This window comes from Sinocyclocheilus rhinocerous, unplaced genomic scaffold (assembly GCF_001515625.1).
Source record: "Sinocyclocheilus rhinocerous isolate Xijiao unplaced genomic scaffold, SAMN03320098_v1.1 scaffold478, whole genome shotgun sequence".
Taxonomy (NCBI): Eukaryota; Metazoa; Chordata; class Actinopteri; order Cypriniformes; family Cyprinidae; genus Sinocyclocheilus; species Sinocyclocheilus rhinocerous.
The window spans coordinates 1,843,121-1,862,346 of record NW_015651483.1 but is presented as its reverse complement, the minus strand read 5'-3'; the positions used below and the strand labels follow the sequence as shown (position 1 = coordinate 1,862,346).

Below are 19,226 nucleotides of genomic sequence, written 5' to 3'. Positions count from 1 at the left end.
TCAATTCGTAGCAGTGAATGAAGAGGTATCATATCGATCACAAGTGCAGTATGGTGTACCTACCTCAAGGCTCAGTACTAGGGCCATTACTCTTCACGCTTTACATGTTACCCTTGGGAGATATCATCAGGAAACACGGTGTTAGCTTTCACTGTTATGCTGATGACACTCAGCTCTATATTTCGTTGCGGCCCCTGGCGAAACATACTAATTTGTAAAACTAACAGAATGCATAGTCGATATAAAAAACTGGATGACGAGTAATTTCTTACTGCTAAATTCTGAAAAAACGGAGGTGTTAATTATTTATTAATTAAATGCTTTTAAGCATTTGAAATGCTAGTTTTAAACCAAAAATGTAAATACTCAGTACATATCAAATGATCTGTAATAACAGACAAAGCAATAGTGACCACGTAATATGTTTATGTTTATAGACCTCAAGGTTAGATTATTGTAATGCTTTATTGGGTGGTTGTTCTGCACGCTTAATAAACAAACTCCAGCTGGTCCAAAATGCAGCAGCTAGAGCTAATTAATGCTGTTCAGTTGCTTTGACACAATCTGTATTGTTAAAAGCGCTATATAAATAAAGGTGACTTGACTTGACTTGACGTAATACAAATTAAAAAATAGCATCTTTATCGTTTGGTGTCTGCATAGACTTGCGCGTTCGCCTCTCTCATAAACATTACATGCACAAATCACAAAATATAAAGCTTATGACATTTATGGACAAGGAAAATACATCGCAAAAAAATAATTCAGCGAACCTGTTACCACAACTTAAGTTAATGCATGATTGCAAGTTTAAAATTCTAATTCAAGAATTTAAACTTTTAATTAAACCTCAAGTTGCAACATTATTTTGATGAGTTCTGTTTACATACAAGCATCAAAGCAGGAAAACACCTGAGGAAATACACACACACACACACACAAACATCCCAAAAGACACAGAGCGGTCCAGCTGACCTAGTATTGCCTACACAGCTGCATTTTCACACACAAACACAGTAGTCCAGCTCTGTTTCATCTTCATTTAGCATGATTCAGCAGGGCTGGTCTAGAATGGAGATGGTTTGAGAGAAAGGGAAGAGAACATGAAGTCAAATAATAACATTCACTTAACTAATTTAGAAAAAAATATTTTCCATACAATTAAACTAATCCTAACAAAATGATTATTATTTTGGTTTGAATGGAACTGTTCTATTCTTGCTATAAAAACCTACTCAAAAGCTAATCAATTTTCTACATTAAAAAGCGTAATATTCTGAAATATTAATACAATTGAAATATCTTTCTGTAACGATTCAGTCCACTGAAGGCGAGTTGAAGTGAGAACCCAAGTGCAGTTTATTTACAGAGTGATCCAAACATCCAAACAAGATACACAGACTTGACTTGACTTGACGAGGCATGAACAGACTTGACTTGACATGAAGACATTAATTTAAGGACTGGAGTGGTGTGGATTACTCGTGAATTATTGTGATGTTTTTATCAGCTGTTTGGACTCTCATTCTGACGGCACCCATTCACTGCAGAGGATCCATTGGTGAACTAGTGATGTAATGCTACATTTTTTTCAAAATCAGTTTTGTTGATGAAACAAACTCATCTACATCTCGGCTGGCCTGAGGGTCAGAAGTACATTTTCAACACATTTTTGGGTGAACTATTCCTTCGAAGCTTCACATGCACGAAAGTTTTTCCAAAATATGCATCTTAATTATTCTGCCTCCTAAGATACCTTGATTTAGCCTAAATATAAGGCAGGATTGCATGTACAGTATCCTTATTGAAGAAAGCAACATCCAAGATTGAGGCCATTGAGGAAAGAGGATTGCTTATTATAAATTGTGCTAAATATGTTCTGTGCTTATTAATAGAGTTTTGTGAAGTTATCTTAGCAACACGCTAACATCAGACTATTATTCAACTGTGTGTTGACTCCAAAAAGAATACAAAAATCGTTAAGTGGAAGAGTAATCAAAATGAGAGTGATTCCTGAGGATTCCCATCTTTACGAATATTTGATGTTAATGCAGAGCATATTACGGTTTTCCGCTTGACTGTTCTTTGATTAAATTCTCCGGAGCTGCTTGTTAGTGAATGTTGTTTTAAGACAATGTTATTTTACTGCTGGATCAAACAGTTTGTGATTCTAGTACTACATGAAAAACTGAATCCATCTCTTTACACAGTGGAACAACAGAACATGCTGTCCTGGACACAGGCTGTGTTTGTGTTAGTGTCTGTGCACACTGCCAATCTGATAATAGTGTAGTTTTCTTTGTTTCAATCCCTCAGGTACTGTTATAGGAAGTGAAGAGAAAGATGGAGTTAGATGCTCTCAGATAAACCAAACAAAATACACATTTCACCTATAGCTTAAAAGCATCTAGGGAGACCAGATAATAGAAAAACTAATAGACTGAGACAAAGCAAACAGAGAAGAATGAGAGATGAGACTAGAAGGGGTTTGTGAAAACTGAAGTGAAGGATGGTATAGGTGTACAGCGGAAAAAAGGCATTATGGGTCCCTATTGCTATGGGCTCTTGTTTTAAAATGAAAATTAAGCTAGATGGGGGTCTGGTCTGGTTTTGTCTAGTACAGCAACCCAAGTTTGAATCTGCCTTACAGGGAGAGTTCAAGATGAATTTCTTTATTCTGCTGAAGACAAAAGAAGATATTTTGAACTAAACAATTGATGGTCCCCACTGACTTATTTTTTCCATACTGTGGAAGTCAATAGGGAGCATTAACTGTTTGGTTACCCATATTCTTTAAAATGCTTTCTTTTATGCTCAACAGAAGAAGGAAATTCGTAGTTCTCAAGTTTTGGAACAACGTGAATGTAAGTAAACAATCCCTTTAAGTCATTTTCCAACCCCACCAATCCTACAATATTACAAAACAAATGTTTTCTGTCATCGCATTTCTATCACAGCAGGTTTTATCAAATGTCATTACAATACTGTAAAATTACTGCAATAAAAAGATATTCATTCATTCAAAAAAAAAAAAGATATTCATTCAGTTTTTACATTGACTGTTTTTACTAATACCAACACATAGATATTTAAATTAATTATTGAAGAAATTGATCCCATTGCTCATCATTTATCTTTTTTTTATTATTATTTATTTATTCATTTTTAATTTTAGCTGAACTAGACTACATATCACGGATGGCCTGTAAAATCTAATTTAAGTTTCAACAATGTTTAATTATGTTAATTTGGACATGTTAAGCATGTTGCATGTTTTTTTTAGAAAACATTTGACGCAGTGTAATTAAATAAATTGCTATTTTCAGCAGATTGTATTTGTACATTAAAGCATAAAGCTAGCTTAAAGGAATGGCAACCATAAACAATTTAAATTTTTGAGGTGATGACGTGAGAAATAAACGAGGATTTCCTTTTACAGTGAATGACATGAGTGGTAAACCACCTGTTACTGTTCATTTACTTGACAAACTCAACCCTGAGAAGAATGAAGAAAGATATACTTGAAAGTTGCACCACACTGAACATATTTCAGGGATGAATTTAGAGCATTATTAGTAATTATATAATAATAATAATTAGTAGTAGTAGTAGTAGTAGACTATTGTAATATTAAAGAATAAAAAAGAATTGTATTATTTTACTGTATGTTTTTTGTGACATAAAAACGAGATAATTATGTATTCTAAGAAAAGTCTGTAAAAATAGGGCCCAATGGGCTGTATTAAAAATTATTTCCCATATTGTTTTTTCACAGATGTTTTACTTGTATGAAAATGTTTGCATGTCCTGGCAGAAAATTACCAGTACCAGTGTTTTTCTACAGATTTTCTTTTTCTTAGTCTGGCATCAATCCTACTAGAATTGTTGTGGGCCTCCCTTGAGCTGTGGGCCTTGAGAATCAATCCCACCTTTCACCCCATTAGCAATGACCCTAAAAAACAGCAAAAAAGCTGCATCAGATGAACTGCCCAGTTCAGGGATGAACCTTTTATAGATATGTAAGAGGAGAGGAGTTCAGGGAGATACAATGCCAACCTGAAAGCCTGACTTTGGTTCCTCTGCTTCGACCCAACGTGGATCTCTGTGCCAAAATTTCCCTCAGCAAACCCATAGAGACAATGGACCACAATCAAGAGCTGTCCACTCACGCCTTAGGGATGCTGGGACACAGAACAGCAGTTCAATACAATTGCATGTTGTGTAACCATTACAAAATACCCCAAAGGAGTCAACGTTGACACACTGTAGGCCGCAGAGATTTCTGTATTGTCATAGCCACAATTGCCAAACATTTAAGACTTTGTAAACCTGGGCATAAGAACAAACGCGTGACTTTTAGAAAGAAAAACATTGAGAAAAAGACCTCTTCTGCCTCCACTTCTGCCTGCGAACTAAATTGAAAGATTTTCTAGCTCATCAATCATCTCTATTGTATTTTCAACGGCACAAAGCCATACCACATTTCTACTACCAGAGCTGAAACTGCAAAATGCACATGCATGTTTGACTAGGAAAAAACAACAACTTTTGTCAGATTTTTTGTGTTGTAACATTAAACAGCCATTCTTCTCCATGTCCATCCACAGAATTAACAGATTAAACACATTACCCACCCCCTCCCCACATCCTCTACCGCAATCTGTCATATAAATAATAACCTCACGTTCTTCATCAGTTGTCACACTTAAATTCAAACACATGGTTCGAAATTCAGTATTTCAAATGATTTGCATGGTTTACATTCATACGACACTCAGAAAACCAGCATGAACATTTTAGAATAAACACAAAATGTGCCTTATATGGCAGAAGTTCAGAGAACGTCCTGAAGCTGTTCACTGGTCCACAGGAAAATTGTTAAGTTCAATAAAATACAACGAACTGTGTGCGATTCCTTATAATGACGTTTGACATATTTGCCTGAACACTGTTTGTCTGCTAATGAGAACTAATTCGATTGTTCTGCATTGCTCTTTTATCAGCACTGTATTTCAGTCATGGGTCACTTTGTATAAAGAACTGATGAAGTCATTTGATTAACCAGCTTTTTGCAATTAAGTCATCACATGGTATATTCATATGAATTCACTACATTTTTATACTCTACTAAACAAACCAGTCGCGATTGTTCTGCATTGCTCTTTTATCAGCACTGTATTTCAGTCATGGGTCACTTTGTATAAAGAACTGATGAAGTCGTTTGATTAACCAGCTTTTTGCAATTAAGTCATCACATGGTATATTCACATGAATTCACTACATTTTTATACTCTACTAAACAAACCAGTCATTTGGGCACTATCCTGTCTATCAGTCCAAAATAAAATGATTCAAAATTATGCAAACATCATATATTCTTTGTAAACTGATTCAATGCCATGACTTTTATTGGTAGGCCTAATGTATTTAAATAACTTTTGAGAGTTGAATCAAAAATAACTTTTTTTCTTTTCTAAATGTATAAATTTGTTAAACCGTTTCTTTGAAGATTTGTAAACTCAAGCTACTTTATTTTCACTATCCGTCTAAAACAAAATAGTATTTACTGAACTGATTTCTATCAATTTTATTCACAATAACCCCCTGTGTGTTTCATAAAAGCAGTTTGGGATATCATAAAGATGCTGAATTAAATCATTGTGGATGTTAAAATCATAAACAAACCATTCATTTAGCACTATCCTTCATTTCAAAAAAATAAAAAAAACAAATGAAATACTCCTAACTTTTATTTGCTATATACTGTATTTAAATGAAATCTGATTGTCGCATCAAAAGTATCTTGTGATGCATAATTATTAAATGATAAAAATGCAAACAATTTGGCTACTTTATTTTAATAACTATAATAACTTTATATTATTTACAGATATCATATATTTGAATTGCAGGATTATTATAACTCAAACTGAAACTGAACTCAAATATAAACTACAAATGACAAAAGCAGAAATTATAAAAATAAAAACTGATTCAAAATATTAATAAAAAGCTATCTCAGTGATACTAAAATAACACTGGTGAATTGTTTTCTATGAATTGCATTCACAACAGCTCTAGTTTGTTGCATTTAAGCAGTTTACACAATTTTAAAATGCTGAATTATGTCACATGGGATGTTAAAATATATTTACAAATCTTGTTAGACTTGCAAACAAAGACTGTTATGTTTATTTGTGGACAAGTTATGTGGTAACTTTACATCTGCAATGTACAACATATTGTCAGTGACACATAAATGTAACTATTCAATGTTATTAGTATCATTCCAATAGGTAAAACAGGTCAATATATAGCACAGTTTTGGTGCAAAAAAGGGGAATCGAACCCCAACTTCATCCATAATATGACCTGATGTCAGTAAAGGGTCACTTTCACACAGCCCAGACAAGCCTAAATCCCTATGGTCCCTTTTGAAGGCTCCGCTCACTGTTAGTATCCATCTTGGTTCAGAGACAGAAGGCTGCTGGATGCTGTTGGCTGAAGATGTTTGGTATGATATCTACTCAAACACACACTGGGAAAGCGTCTTTGATGTGCGGTGTCTCTTTTGTCTTCACACCTTGTTTAAAGAGGTCCCCAAGACTCCAACCACTCCAAGCCCCAGGACAAACCCATACAGACAAAGACACTCCATGGGCTACAAAATGAAGCATCAAGGGAACTTTTTCCCCCGTGCATGTCTGCACTACAGGACAAAGACTGCCAAAGGAAACCACAGAAAGCCAAATATTATTTGTTACCTGCAGTTTATTATTGATAATAAAAGAAAGAGACTGGCTAAAGCTCAAAGATGAGGTCATTCTCTTTGGAATATGTAGATCATTAGCTCATATTCAGACATAATGAAATGCAAACTCATTCTGCATGGAACAGGTAAATAAAATGAAACGGGCAAAAAATTATAGTTTAGTGGGGAAAAAATAGGAACAATTAAAGAGTGAAACTGGTCACCCATTCTTAAAACAGCATCAAAGTTACTCGCTGCATCTGAAAACACATTTACAGCCACCTCATATCAATCAAAAGCCAACAGTCAGTTTATATAAGTCAATTATTCACAGTGGTGGAAAGAGTACTAAGAAATTGTACTTAAGTAAAAGTATTGCTACTTAAGGAATAATTTACTTCAGTACAAGTAAAAGTACTGAAAAATATTATGACTCAAGTAAGAGTAAAAAAGTAGTTTGCTGAAAAACTACTCAAGTTACTGCGTTACAAAGTACTTTAGTATTATTTTTCAATTTTTACCCAAAATGAGACGATGTGAGCATTATGGAGCAGGGTTAACCCTAATCCCAACACCCATGTACTGTAATGTCTTTTTCACAAGTGAGACCCAGGAAATCCCTTATATGGACAAATGCAGCTGAATAACATGCAGATAGAGACGCTTTGCATACCAGCATACTACCTATCCCTGTTGCCAGGAGCAACTGTTTTATAACTAATTTTGTAAAGTACCGTATTGGCCCGAATATAAGACGACCCTGATTATAAGACGACCCCCCTTTTTCCAGATGTACCTTCTGGAAAAAGGCTTTTTAAAAAATAAGACGACCGCGTTTTTTCAGATGTATTTCCAAGAAAAAAACATCGTCTTATATTCGGGACAATACGGTACATAAGATTATGTGGTTATTTTTAAGAAGGGCAAAAACAAAGAAGGGTAAGTGAAGGTTTAAAAGAAAAGAAAGGGTCTAAACCAGTGTCAATAGAAAGGTGCCAGTAAAAAAAATAATGTGGGGTATGGGTAAGGTTGGGCATCGTTTGAATTTTAATGATTCCACTTCTTGTCAATTCCTAAAAAATTAATCATGGGTCTTATAATTTTCATAAAAAAATTTAAGGTGATAACAAATAATGTTCTTTTTAGCAGCATCATATGACCCCTTTAATAAAACCAAGATATTATGTTTTCCTCATTTTTTTTAAAGGAAACTTGAGCAGTTTTGAGGCTTGGATTGAGGAACTGATTAAACCTTTAAAAAATTAAGGAAAGAAGGCTACTTATTTATTTTAAGAGAATTAGCTCAATTTTGCTCAGTTTTATTTTGGCGGTGATTGTTAGATCCCAGCATGCTTTGCATTTGGCTGGATATGGAGAGTAAATATTGAAATTGAGTGCTACTTTGTGTGTTTTTGAGTAAAGGGAAACATCTATTAATGCTTAATGTTCAGTTATGTTTGACATTTGAAAGAGTTTCTGTTAAGTTGACGTTTCTGTCGTTACCATTGTGCAGAAGAGTAGAGCTTATGGTTATGGATAACTGCATGTACTACCACTATGAGGCATGATGCTTTGTTCAATCAGCAGTAGCTTTGCTAATGCTACTGCAGTAAACTTTTTTCCTACTTGAGCGATTTGGCTGTATACAGTATTTTAATCGTACAAAATAACTCAAAGTCAAATACAAACAGGCCTTACTCAATATCATGGACTTTTGAGAATCAACTTAAAATAAATGAGCACATTTCATTAATAATATTAAAATCATTGTGTCATAGATTAAATAATTTAGGAGATTTTACTTGATTTATTCAGGTAGATTCCATTAAAAAAATCAAGTCTTAAAAACTACTGTAAAATATTGTGTGTAAAATTGTTACCATAACTTTTGAAGTAGATAGCTCATACCATTTTTTACAGTGGAATTTCGATTCCAATAATGTAATAAATAAATAAATAAAAATCTTAGATCATCTTGATACAAAATATTTCATTGTTAGCTGAATACTATAAATGAAAATCAACAGGCTAAACAACACTTACAACACAAGGATGTGTGTGCAGCAGAGAAAACAGCCTGTGAGTCTTCTTGACTTGAATGGTTTAAAATCACATTGAAAGTGTAGTTTGTTATAATAACAAAGGTGGACTCCAGGCACATTTTCAGTAGGACAAAAAAAGAGCATTTTATTTAACATGTTAACCCATACCTTGGCTTGGGAATCCAAAATCTATTCCAATTCTGGAATAGGATGCTTAAGGTCAGGAATCGTCTACTTGTTATAAAAATTTAAATTTCAATTCCTCTTATCGATTCCTTTGTGTGCAGTTTAATATGACTATAAACCATTCAAGCACAAGACTCGTGCACTGTTTTCTGTACTGCACACATAGGGGCGTAGCCATCATTTCAGAAATGAGGGGGACAGAAATGTAAAAAAAAAAAAATAACTTTTGACGTTTGTCTAATTGACAGGCTTTATTTTTTCTTATGTCTTTTAATTGGCTTAGAAATCAAATACACTGCTGGATGATAATATCAATCATTTGTATTCTAGAAATTTTTTTCTGTATTTTCCTAATTACATTTTTAGGATTGTTTACACAAACACATAAGGCACAGTAGTTTCTATACTGTAATAAATGTTATGTCAATTAGCACTGCATTATTCATATAATATTTCTTACCTGGAAATTACCTGAAATTACCTTTTTTTAAGCTACAGCGATAGAGGGATGCCTTTGTCCATATTAGGGATTTCCTGCACAACATAAGTTATTATATATTACTTCTACTAGGCTGTTTTGGACTTTCTGCACGAGAGCGCCCTCCGGCTTCGAGTATGAATGAAACATGCACTGCATGTTCATATCATCTCGTTTTGGATATGAATAAATTGTCCGGTCATACACAGACTATCTACTGTAGTTTCTTCGCCCATGTGCACACACATCCAAAGCATGCACACAGAAAAAGTTATTTAAAATGCATCTGATTAACAGATAAATCATGGCTGATCTATCAGCCAGATGCACGTTAAAATGCATGCGCTCTTATTTCAATGTTGTTGTTAATGTTGAGGTTATTTTAGCTTCGTACATTTAGTTTAACTGCACTGTTAAAGAGGGTGATTTTTACCATTCAACTGAACTCTGTGCATGTATTTTAGATACTTACATTATTCTTGCTCCATCCATGCAATAATTCTATCAACCGAGTTTTCTATTTACTTATACTGCTGTGTGCTCTGGTAATATCGATGGTATGACCCATTTCAGGAGATGACAAAATTACGATTTAAAATCAGAGCATAGCTCACATTCACTAAAATATTGAAATGCTATGCTGATTCAAAACGACAATGCCGGTGATTGACAGTCAAAGCAAAGCGCGGTTTGAACGGCCCGCCCCCACAGCTGAACTGGACATTTTGATTGGTTTTGCACCCGAGTCAGACCTGTCTGTTATTGCCTGAAGTGCAGGGCTCCACCCCAGAAGTTTGAACAGAGCCCGTCAAATGACGGCTCACTCTGTTTCTCCATCGGCGCCTCCTTTGTCTTTTTTTTTTTGTACTTTGTAATTTTGGTGAAAAATAAATGTAGCGAAGTTGAATACTTTAGTTTTATTTTACTCAAGTAAAAGTACCACAATTTAATTATACTCAAGAAAGTAGAAAACATTTAAAAATGCACTCAAGTACTGTAACGAAAGTATGTGTAATCAGTTACTTTCCCCCTCTGATTATTCACAACATCAAACCCATTGTTACACAACCTATTACGTAATGCAGCGCTCTCAGCCAAAGACACTTAATACAGGGGTCCAGCTTTATAGTTATGGTCCTCAGGGCATCTGTAAAAAGCCTATCTGATTTAGTATTGATGTGTCATGGACTATATGCAGAGGTTGTGAGATGGCTTTAATAATCAACTACTGATCAAAAACATCTGCTTTGACAAAGTTTGATGTGAAGCCATCAGTTCTTTAATTTCAATTGAGGTAGCAAAAAGGATGCAGAATTGCCTTGATATGGACAGACAGACAGACAGACGGACGGACAGTGAGATAGATGATAGATAGATAGATAGATAGATAGATAGAAGGCAGACATAAATACAGACAGAGATAAAAAGACAGACATACTGAATGACAGAGAGACAGATAGATGGACAGACAGATATAATGACACACAGACAGAAAAAAGACCGACAGACAGACAGACAGACAGAACAATGGACAGAAAGACAGGCAAATAAAACAACAGACAGATAGAGACAGAGAGAACAACAGACAGAAAGACAGACAGACAAAAAGAACGACAGATAGACAGATAGAATGACAGCCAGGCAGACAGACAGACAGACAGACAGAGAGACAAACAGAATATAACAGACAGAAAGACAGACAGACAGACAGACAGATAAAAGACAGATAGAAAGAACGACAGACAGATAAAACGACACAGACAGACAGATGGAAAGACAGACAGACTGACAGAATGACAAACAGGCAGATAGTTGGACAGACAGACAGACAGACAAAAAGATAGATAACAGCTAAAGAACGGCTCAGTAAATTCCAATCCCTGTCTCTCAAATTCCACTTCTACTTCCTGTGTGGTGCGGCCTATTCAGTTTAAATCCAAACTTTGCTAATTAACCTTATTTATCCATTCAACAGTGTTCCAGCAATGGACCTCTTATCGCAGCCCCAGGGAATATTTATTTCAAATTGCATATGCATGCCATGTAAATAACTTTTACTTGTCCATCTCCAATCTCAAATGCATAAATATATCCCTTCAAAATGCCACTGGATATGAATATCCAGCTGCTCGAATGTCTTCACCCCCCACCACTATCCAAACGCCAGCATATTGGCATGACAGAGTCAAACGGCAGGGTCTCTGAACTCCAGTGCTATTACTCATACTGTTACCCAAGCCCAGAATATTTCAACACCTCACAGGCACTAAACACACGTGCACAATGACATGTACTTCCAGTACCAGTGTAACGAAAGGCTTTACTTTCTTTTCTTTAATTCTACAACAAAGTGTCACTTTAAAGTAATATCTTTAGTCCTAGCCTAGTAAAATGCCTTGACAAGTACAATGTCTGGGGAAGAGCTTGCTAATCTGGTCCCATGAAGAAAGCACCCCTGAAAGCAATTCTTTAACATAAATAAATAAGAAATATTGATAATTGATAATAACAGATAATAATACTACACTGAGTACATGTCCTTAAATAAATAAGTAAATGTGACATTTATTTATACAGAGCTTTTTACAGTACAGACCATTTCAAAGCAGCTTAGTAAAAGAGAAAAATAACATTAAATGCTGCAAAATTCAGTAATTAACTGACTTCCATTTCAGCTGTAAAGCAGCTCTACAGAAGATAATTGTGTAATTATTCAGCTCAATTTAATTCAAACTTGATTAAAAAACAGTGTCAATGTTGCAAAGGTGATCAATTATGAAACAAATAAAACTGAACTAAACTAAGCTAAACTAAACGAAATGAAGCTAAACTAAATAACAAATAAATAAATAAATATGTCTGGTCAGCTATCCTTGTGGGGACTCTCACACACACACACACACACACTCACTCTTCCTCTCTAAGAGAGCCGGAGAGCATTGCAGAAGGATGTGGAAGACAGACTGGAATAATATTTGACATGGTTAGCAGGGGAGGATAAACAGCGCTGCACCTGGTCTCTCTGCACAGCAGCCTTTCGCTGCATGCTGGCACTGGAACTCTGGGATACGCTCATGCTTGGCTTTCAACCGGCCAGTGAGGCTAAAGGAACCGAGCCATGATACACATGTAAGAGTTTGCGAGAGATTAGTGGTGAGGTTTTGGTAAGATTAAGAAATCTGTGAGATGACTAAGCCAAATGCATCCATTTTGGAGGCCAAGCTTTGGCAGAACTAGCATGAAATTGAATTTAGAATCACATGCCGAAGCTAGCATTCTTAGAATTCAATTTCTAATACAATAAAGCAAATAAATAAAAGTCTTGGCTTGTTTTGGCAAACGTTTGACATTCATCTTTTAAATGTCCAAATATAGTGATTCAGCTGGGGAAATAATAAGCCATTATGTTTAATAAGATTCAGGTGGCTGGGGTGTAATTGTGAGAGTGATAGGTGAGCGCAGACATGTCATTAAACTGTCTGTCTGCACAGTCTGTTGCATGAGAAGAATACAAGGTCTCTTGTGGAGAGGGGTGAAATCAGAGTAAACACTTGGCATACCGCATCTATTGTGCATGTGTTGAAACATGTTCAACTGGGATTGAATGGTTACTCAATAACTGGGTGAATGGAGATATGTTGTTGATGTTTGTGGTTACCACTTTCATTGTTCTTACCCCTCTTGACTTTGAGTTGTGACAATAAGCCAAACATATGTGAATGGTATTTTTTTTCTAGAGCTGTTACGTTTAACACAAAATATAAAGTCTGAGCTTGGTAAGATTTAAAAAAATATTTTTTAAACATTTGTATGTTTTTTTTATGCTTACCAAGGCTGCATTTATTTGATGATAAAAAAAATAAAATAAAAATCTCTTTGAAAATATTTTAAAATTTCACTTATTCCTGTGATGGCAAAGCTGAATTTTCATCATCATTACTCCAGTCTTCAGTGTCTTTTTAAGATTCTAGTTTAAACTACTATTTGATTCTGAACTTCAAGTAAAAAATACCTAAAGAAGTCAACTTAAAGGGATAGTTACACACACACACACACACTCACTCTTCCTCTCTAAGAGAGCCGGAGAGCATTGCAGAAGGATGTGGAAGACAGACTGGAATAATATTTGACATGGTTAGCAGGGGAGGATAAACAGCGCTGCACCTGGTCTCTCTGCACAGCAGCCTTTCGCTGCATGCTGGCACTGGAACTCTGGGATACGCTCATGCTTGGCTTTCAACCGGCCAGTGAGGCTAAAGGAACCGAGCCATGATACACATGTAAGAGTTTGCGAGAGATTAGTGGTGAGGTTTTGGTAAGATTAAGAAATCTGTGAGATGACTAAGCCAAATGCATCCATTTTGGAGGCCAAGCTTTGGCAGAACTAGCATGAAATTGAATTTAGAATCACATGCCGAAGCTAGCATTCTTAGAATTCAATTTCTAATACAATAAAGCAAATAAATAAAAGTCTTGGCTTGTTTTGGCAAACGTTTGACATTCATCTTTTAAATGTCCAAATATAGTGATTCAGCTGGGGAAATAATAAGCCATTATGTTTAATAAGATTCAGGTGGCTGGGGTGTAATTGTGAGAGTGATAGGTGAGCGCAGACATGTCATTAAACTGTCTGTCTGCACAGTCTGTTGCATGAGAAGAATACAAGGTCTCTTGTGGAGAGGGGTGAAATCAGAGTAAACACTTGGCATACCGCATCTATTGTGCATGTGTTGAAACATGTTCAACTGGGATTGAATGGTTACTCAATAACTGGGTGAATGGAGATATGTTGTTGATGTTTGTGGTTACCACTTTCCTTCTTCTTGCCCCTCTTGACTTTGAGTTGTGACAATAAGCCAAACATATGTGAATGGTATTTTTTTTCTAGAGCTGTTACGTTTAACACAAAATATAAAATATTTTTTAAACATTTGTATGTTTTTTTTATGCTTACCAAGGCTGCATTTATTTGATGATAAAAAAAATAAAATAAAAATCTCTTTGAAAATATTTTAAAATTTCACTTATTCCTGTGATGGCAAAGCTGAATTTTCATCATCATTACTCCAGTCTTCAGTGTCTTTTTAAGATTCTAGTTTAAACTACTATTTGATTCTGAACTTCAAGTAAAAAATACCTAAAGAAGTCAACTTAAAGGGATAGTTCACCCAAAAATGAAAATTCTGTAATTAAAACTCACCCTCATGTCGTTCCAAAACCATAAGACCTTTGTTCATCTTCAGAACACAAATTAAGATATTTTTTCAATCTGAGAGCTTTCTGACCCTGCAAAGACAGCAATGCAAATGACACGCTCAAGGCCCAGAAACCTAGTAAGGACATCATTCAAATAGTCCATGTAACATCAGTGGTTCAACCTTAATTTTATGCTATATTTTAAGCTACGACAACAAAAATAATGACTTTATTCAACAATTTCTTCTCTTCCATGTCATTCTTCATTAAATTAGCTTCATAAGATTAAGGATGAACCACTGATGTCACATGGACTATTTTACCGATGTCCTTGCTACGTTTCTGGACCTTGATCGTGGTAGTAACCTTGCTGTCTATGGAGAGTCAGAAAGCTTTCAGATTTCATCAAAAATATCTTAATTTGTGTTCCGGTCATACGGGTTTGGAACGACATGAGGGTGAGTAATTCTTTTTTGGGTGAACTATCCCTTTAAGTTTGTCCAAGGACCATTTCCAGGAGAAAGGTCACAAGATCAAGCTCCTTTCCCTTAATAATTATGTTCTCCAGCCAGTCTCAAATTAAAGGAAACCGATGAGGGCATCGTTATGCAATTAAAAGGTTTCCTGGGTAACATGCGATCCAGACTACCTGTGGGCTCACAGAGGGATTCGGGTTTAATGTGATGTCATACCAGTCATAAATACAACAACAATAACCGGGACCAGATGCACGCCATCATTTCGAGCCATAAACCCCCAAAACTGGGCCTGGCCTGAGGTAAGACCGCTTGCCCTGTAGTCTTAGAGCAGACTGTTTGTAATTGGACCCATATCTCACTGATCATTTATGTGTAGGGTGAGTGGCATTTGTAGCCACGCACATGTTTCTCGTTGTGCTTTCCGATAATGAATCTGCAAGGGAACAATGAATACATCCGATTCAGGAATGAAGCATGACCTCGGCAGGGCTTGGGAGTTTTAATATGACATGCCTCTTGCAGGACACCAATAAGTTTGGTGCCACTGACATTATAATGGAGAGGCTGTTCCTGAAGACCTTTGTAACCAAGTGAGGCTGCTTTTGTTATGAGAAAGTGAAAAATCAGAGACATATTTCTGAACTGTTTGTTCAGTGATGTTCATGCCCCTATACTTTAGTCCAATATTTCCCTTGGAGCCGTCCCAGAGCTGGCTGAAAACCCTGAGCAGGCCCCATGCAGAGTGAAATTTAACAAAGGAAAAATCAGTTCATGTTCAACTCATACTTTTCAAGAAGGAGGAAACAGTATGTTATCTGATGAACCTCAGGCATATTCTTACTCTACTGTTTTGATTTTCAAGTATCTTCTTACAATGTCTTAAAGGGATAGTTGACCCTAGAGTTTAACCACCTACATGTTGTTTCAAACCTGTATGACTAACTTTTTGGTAATTGGGGATGTAGCTCAGTGGTAGAGCGCATACCTTGCATGTATGAGGTCCTAGGTTCAATCCCTAGCATCTCCAATCACTATTGAATCTTTAGAGGCAGTCGTGGCCTAATGGTTAGAGAGTCTGACTTGTAACCTGAAGGTTGCAGGTTCGAGTCTCAGATCTGGCAGGAATTGTCGGTGGGGGGAGTTGCCCTTGAGCAAGGCACCGAACCCCCAGCTGCTCCCTGGGCGCCACAGCATCGGCTGCCCACTGCTCCGGGTGTGTGTTCACGGTGTGTGTGTGTGTGTGTGTGTTCACTGCTGTGTCTGTGCACTTGATTGGGTTAAATGCAGAGCACAAATTCCGAGTATGGGTCAGCATACTCTTCACTTACTTTGAAAGACTTATTTTAAAAGATGTTGGTAAACACAAATCTTGATTTAAAAAAAATACTTTAGACATTTCTCAAAATATCTTCTTTTATGTTCCACATAAGAAAAAAATTAAGGAAAAGGAATGACATAAAGGTTTGGAATAAAATGAGTAAATCATTACAAAAGTTTAATCTTTGGGTGAACTGTCCTTTTAAACAATATTTGTTGAGACTGAGTGCCCACAAATAATGAATGAATGAATGAACTTAAAAACAACTGAAATTATTAATAATACCATAAATGACATAAGCACAGCAATATGCAAGCAATCCCATATTTATATATTTTGAATTTGATTGCATTTTTTATATTCAATATTATTATTTAATTTTTCAGTTTAAGTTTTAATAATTTTATCTGCCTTTATATATTTTTAATTAATTTTAAGATTTCTATTTTGCGTAAATTTTCTTTTTGAGTTTTAGTTTACATAAACTTATTTTCAGTTAGTTACTAAGGCAACATCTCAAATTTTTACATTCAAATTTACATTTTTCATCTAATATTTATATTTTATTTTATTTCAGCTTTCTTTAAATAGACAAATAATTTATTATTATTATTAATAGTAGTAGTAGTAGTATTGTTGTTTTAAGGATGTAGGGTAATATATCTATCTTGGCATTTGTCTAATTTGACTAGCTTTTACTAAGTACAGATAAATTTACACCAAAACACTATAGAGCAGGGGTCACCAAACTTGATCCTGGAGGGCCGGTGTCCTGCAGACTTTAGCTCCAGCTTGCCTCAACTCACCTGCCTGGAAGTTCCAAGTATACCTAAGACCTTGATTAGCTGGTTCAGGTGTGTTTGATTAGGGTTGGAGCTAAACCGTGCAGGACACTGGCCCTCCAGGCCCGTGTATTTAAAAAAAATACTTTAGACATTTCTCAAAATATCTTCTTTTATGTTCCACATAAGAAAAAAATTAAGGAAAAGGAATGACATAAAGGTTTGGAATAAAATGAGTAAATCATTACAAAAGTTTAATCTTTGGGTGAACTGTCCTTTTAAACAATATTTGTTGAGACTGAGTGCCCACAAATAATGAATGAATGAATGAACTTAAAAACAACTGAAATTATTAATAATACCATAAATGACATAAGCACAGCAATATGCAAGCAATCCCATATTTATATATTTTGAATTTGATTGCATTTTTTATATTCAATATTATTATTTAATTTTTCAGTTTAAGTTTTAATAATTTTATCTGCCTTTATATATTTTTAATTAATTTTAAGATTTCTATTTTGCGTAAATTTTCTTTTTGAGTTTTAGTTTACATAAACTTATTTTCAGTTAGTTACTAAGGCAACATCTCAAATTTTTACATTCAAATTTACATTTTTCATCTAATATTTATATTTTATTTTATTTCAGCTTTCTTTAAATAGACAAATAATTTATTATTATTATTAATAGTAGTAGTAGTAGTATTGTTGTTTTAAGGATGTAGGGTAATATATCTATCTTGGCATTTGTCTAATTTGACTAGCTTTTACTAAGTACAGATAAATTTACACCAAAACACTATAGAGCAGGGGTCACCAAACTTGATCCTGGAGGGCCGGTGTCCTGCAGACTTTAGCTCCAGCTTGCCTCAACTCACCTGCCTGGAAGTTCCAAGTATACCTAGTAAGACCTTGATTAGCTGGTTCAGGTGTGTTTGATTAGGGTTGGAGCAAAACTGTGCAGGACACTGGCCCTCCAGGACCGTGTCTGGTGACCCCTGTTATAGAGTATGATAGGACGCATGAACTTTGATGTTTGATGTTGACTGATATTTCGACATTACAAAAGATATTGTTTATTCTTCTGCATTTAAAGTTAGTATTTATGTTGCACAGTTATATTACTGTAGTTAGTAGCAACTAGTTATACGCATTTTACCACTTGCATTTATGATTGATTTAAGGTGCAGTTACGTTTACTGTTTTTCTGCAAAATTTCACACACAAAATCCAGTCATTCTAATAGAAATTTCACTAAAAGTTAAGTAATGTGACGGTACCTTTCGTCTGCTGTATGAGACCCCATATCAAAACAGACCAGCAGGCCATTTTTTGAACCACTGCTGTACATCACATTTAAAGAGCCTGTATACAAATACGCAGATTTACAATCGCAGGTTTTGGAAACAGCTCTTAATGTTTACTGAAACTCAGGACAATGCCTTCATTGCATAAACTGTGGTATTGCTGTATTGTTTTGCTTGACGTACTACGTACTCAAACATGACGAAGCGAACAGTGGATCACTGAAGTTTACATCTCATCTTCAATTCACCACAATGTTGACATTGAATTTGCAGAAAATCGAATCCCTGTACACAGAATTCTCTGAAATGCTAACAAATCCTCAAGAAAAACATCAGGGTACTACAACTAAATTACATCCAATTAAAGTTTTACGAGGAGTGGTTTGAATGCTTGCAGATCGTGAGCAAAGGTCATGCAAAGTCTGGATGAACCTGGGGCGAAAAAAAGCCTCTCCACAAATATGTAAGCAAACACTTTCAGAGAAAAGCCACAGAAATAAGTTACATGACTTACTGACAGGAGCAAAACATTTCAACACACGCACATTTCTCAATCTGGGGCATGAAATGTCACATGAAGTCCTCTCAGGACGCTGCGATGCATGAGATGAGACCTGAAACCTTTGGCTCGGTAATCAAAGGGATGATCTATCTAGCGACTAAATGCCAACTCAAGGGCGCC

General features: G+C 35.5%; 1 non-coding gene across 1 annotated transcript; it reads left to right on the top strand.

The window, feature by feature from the left end:
- The first annotated feature begins 16,087 nt into the window (after window positions 1–16,087).
- On the top strand, window positions 16,088–16,159 carry trnaa-ugc (transfer RNA alanine (anticodon UGC)). Its single transcript has one exon. It is a non-coding gene; the product is annotated as a tRNA-Ala (tRNA).
- Window positions 16,160–19,226: the final 3,067 nt, after the last annotated feature.